The sequence below is a fragment of the Serinus canaria genome, chromosome 2 (genome assembly GCF_022539315.1).
Source record: "Serinus canaria isolate serCan28SL12 chromosome 2, serCan2020, whole genome shotgun sequence".
Classification (NCBI taxonomy): Eukaryota; Metazoa; Chordata; class Aves; order Passeriformes; family Fringillidae; genus Serinus; species Serinus canaria.
In genome coordinates, this window is record NC_066315.1 from 47,021,414 (window position 1) to 47,025,297 (window position 3,884).

A 3,884-nucleotide genomic window follows, 5' to 3' on the forward strand; every position below is an offset into this window, starting at 1 on the left:
ATCATCCAGACTTGCATTAAGTAAGGTTAGACCAAACAGTGATAAAACATTGATGTCTTAGCTTAATTATTCTCAGTGTTGCTACAGGCAATGGTGCTACACCAGAGATAACAGAATGTTAGGAGAGGGCGGCTATTTTAGACAAGCCTACATGTGCAGGAAGGAAGGGAATGTGACACCTCATTATGGATTTAGTTCTATAGTTTTAAGATAAATGAAGCAGAAAGCAATGATTCTCCTTTTTTGAATGCAATTCCTCCTCCTATCACAGATTTACAGGAGGTAAATTAATTATTTGGGCAGTACAAATAAGGAATGGAGAAGGCGCTGAATGATGGATTGAAAACCTTTCAGAGGCAAGTGACTTCTATCACAACAGGCAGGGGAACACTGCAGTCAAAGCTACTTTCTGTGTCACAATCTGGAGCTAACCCTGAACTGTGTCTCAGCAGGGAACATGACAGCACTACACCCTTTTAACTTCTCCTGTCGTCTTTGCTCTCTGTCTACTAAAAGAACAAAATCTGAATTTTGGACCCTACATATATCTTATCCATAGCAACCACAACACTTCCCTCAGATTTGCTAAAATGCAAATCTTGAACTTAGATGAAAGAAGATGGATCTTCCCCCGATACTCTAATTCTGAGCTTGACTGAAATTTAGAGGTAAACATCTTTGTCAGCATCAGGGCTTCCTGATGGCCCTTCCCATCTTACAGCCTCCAGACTCTGTCTTAGCAACCCGTGACCTTTGCTAGCAATCAGTGGGAAAGCACTGAAGAGAAATTGCTGAGTGATGACTCACTCTACCAGAGCTTGGTTGCTCTATCATTTTCTAATGCTGCTGATGGGAAGATATTTTCTATTGTGAGAGGCTTGTTTTCCTGCTCCATAGGAACAATGATCCATAAGGATTTCCTGAGGAATGACTTCTCCTAAGAGTAAGTCTTCTTGTATCTTAGCCTCTGGAAGACTAACTGAATTACCCATTACCCAGTTACTTATAACCTTCCTGTGTTTTCAACACCTACTTTAATGTAGAGGACTCCTCACTGGACACAGGCCGTGGGGAACAGGGAACTAATTAAAAACTTTCATAAATCAGCAGGGGAGGTGGAAACATGTAGGACCCACAAGAGGAATCAGGGGACCCATGTGGAATACAGCACGGGGAATTGGAGTTGGAGTTGAGCAACACAGTCCTGGCAATGCTGGAGTGTGAACTCCAGCTTGGAACTGCTCACCCTGATGAGGGTCATGGCAGCAGACTTCTTTCTTCTCTGATTAGAAATACCACTTGGGGCTTCTTAAGAAAGCAAAGGCACAACAGCAGTCAAAGTTTATCTGCTTGGGCAGAAGTCCCAAAGCCACTACATTCTTTCCCTTTTATTTACAGCCTTCAGTGACAACTCCTCTCTGATGGCTGCAGACTGTAATGCTTCACTGCAAGCACAGCTGGCTGTTTGGGGTGGCTGACATGCAGAGCTGCACCTGCTAGAAGAGATGCTAAGAAAAGAGATGTGTTCTGGGAGATACAAAGGCATTGTCTGACCGATTGTGTGGGCAAAAGAGTTTTTTAAGACCATCCTGTGTGACCTCCTGCATTGACCATCTGCTGGCTCCTGGTTGGGTGACAGAAAGCCTTTCAAGATGCTACCAAACGTATATAAATTACTCTGATTTGATGGTGAGTATTGGTAAATATGTGTGTGTGTGTGTGTGCCTTTAGATTGGAAGAGACGTCAGTCACACTGCATAGCTCACTATTGTCCCTTTTTCTACTCCCAGGAGGCTGGGAGAAGCAGCTGTACTGCAGAGATGCCAACCATCAGCAAAATACAGCAATTGTTTAGGAGTTTAATGCTATTTATCTTCTAATTTATTTAACAGAGATACACATAATGTTCAATTTGCTGAGGAGAAAATTCTTAAAAACACCCTTCCATTTGCTAATGTATTTTTCTTATTAAATAGATTTTTAAATTTTTTTTTTAGAATATTTAAGCATCATTTAAAAAAAAAAAGGAACAAGCAAGTCAGGGTGGAGAGCTCAAGCTGAGAGAAGATGGGAGCAGGCAACGGAAAGCAGGCCAGCCAGGTCTCATCTTCTTGTTTCTAATGACTTGCCCTACCAAGGACAGGGCCCCTGTTGGCTTGGAATTTTTTGTGCCTGCTGCAAAGGCTCACATGCTTAGGGGTGAATGGTCACTTTGTGTAACTGTGTCTGAAGGAGTTCACTTTGATCTCCAGATACAAGTGAGAAAGTTGCTGGCTTGGTATTTGCCAGCACAGGTACTGCAATCTCCTCTGTGTTTACTACAGGTATTTGTAAAGGCTGGGACTGCACAGCGAGCACTGCCAGCCTCTGCACCAAGTGGAATTAATGGCAGGATAGAGGCCCACTGCAGAAGAGATAAGAGGGTTCTAGAAAAATGACAGAGGCCAGACAGCATGAGATAAATGGTGGTGAGAAAGCCTGCATTAATAGCAGTAATGTCACTGTGTTTCCTGAAATGAGAGCAAGAAATTCCCTAGTGTGGACACACTTCTTGTTGGCCAAAACGTTCTGAATTCCTCAATAATCAGGCAGGAAGTAGTAAAATCCATCAGAAAAAATGAACAAGATGCTATTTTTTCCAACATTAAAAATACATTTTAGGTCATAACTATTACAGAAAAAACATTTTTATGATTTTAAATCAGATTTACTTTTTCTGCCATACTTAATTTTTCAGTGATGTACAGCAAGTGGAATTTCTGTACACAAAGATGTGTTTTCAGACCTTTGTTTCCATCCAGATCAGTACTTTACCTAATAGGTGCATTATTCAAAAGTACTCACTGCTCTTTCAAAACTTTGCTCAAATAGAAATTATGTTTTAGTAGCTTCTCCGTCAAGTAACCAGAGAGAAACGCAGAATTATAGTAGCCATGAGTTTTGTGCTTCATGTAAACAGCTGGAGTTAGGTAATTTCTGATTTATTTTTGTCACTTTGTGTGATTTTGCCTAGCTTGCACCATGACTGAAGTCAGTGTTGACTCTGTACCACAACAGGTCTACAGCCTTGCCTTGGTTGGCTGTTCTGAGAGCCTCCTTCCAAGATTTCCTGTTGCCTCCATTTAAGAGCAGTTCTGTCTTTTCTTCAATGAGTGGAGGTTAGTAAGACCCAGCAGATGCTGCTGCCTGAGTTCAGTCAGCAGAGGAACACTGTGATTCCTTCCAGCTTCTTTGCTTGTACATCAAGAGGAAGGAGGATGCTAACTTTAACTTCTCCCCATTGTGCCCCAGAGATTAGGCACCTTGCCATATACATATGTTATCAAAAATGGAATCATTTTAAAAATAAACTGTGAAATAACAACGGACTACATAAATGTATGCTTTGGTTCAAGACCGATGTATTCCATTCTTTGAGAACATTCTCTAAATAAACTGAATGTTTTCAATTTATACTTTGTTATGATTTATCACATTGCGGTTTATTTAAGGCTTTCAATGTTCTCTCTTCCATTTGCTGAACTTAAGATATGGAATTAAAATACGCTTGACTGCACAGTCTTCCTTTATATTCAAAGAAGAAGCCATGTAGCTATCACAATGGATTAAGACATACTACATTAAAACCCTGTCACTTTTGCAACTGCATTTATGCAAGAAGACAACAGTAGCTAATGGGTCCATCTAAGACATTGAGTTGAATGGACAATTTTTTCATAACTGTGGTAATTATGAATACTCTGAAAAAGGCTGCTTTGCCAGTTGTAGCCCAAGAAAATTGAATACTGATCTCTTGCAAAGAATGCTCTGCAAGTATTCAGCCATCTTATTCCATTACATGCCATTATAAAAAACAGTGATTTGTTTATTAATTGGAAGTTCAT

At 40.4% G+C, this 3,884-nt stretch overlaps 1 long non-coding RNA gene across 1 annotated transcript; it reads left to right on the top strand.

Annotated features, from left to right (window-relative positions):
• The first annotated feature begins 813 nt into the window (after positions 1–813).
• On the top strand, positions 814–3,329 carry LOC127059289 (uncharacterized). The gene is made up of 3 exons (XR_007776950.1): positions 814–943; positions 1,399–1,689; positions 3,058–3,329. It is a non-coding gene; the product is annotated as an uncharacterized LOC127059289 (long non-coding RNA).
• Positions 3,330–3,884: the final 555 nt, after the last annotated feature.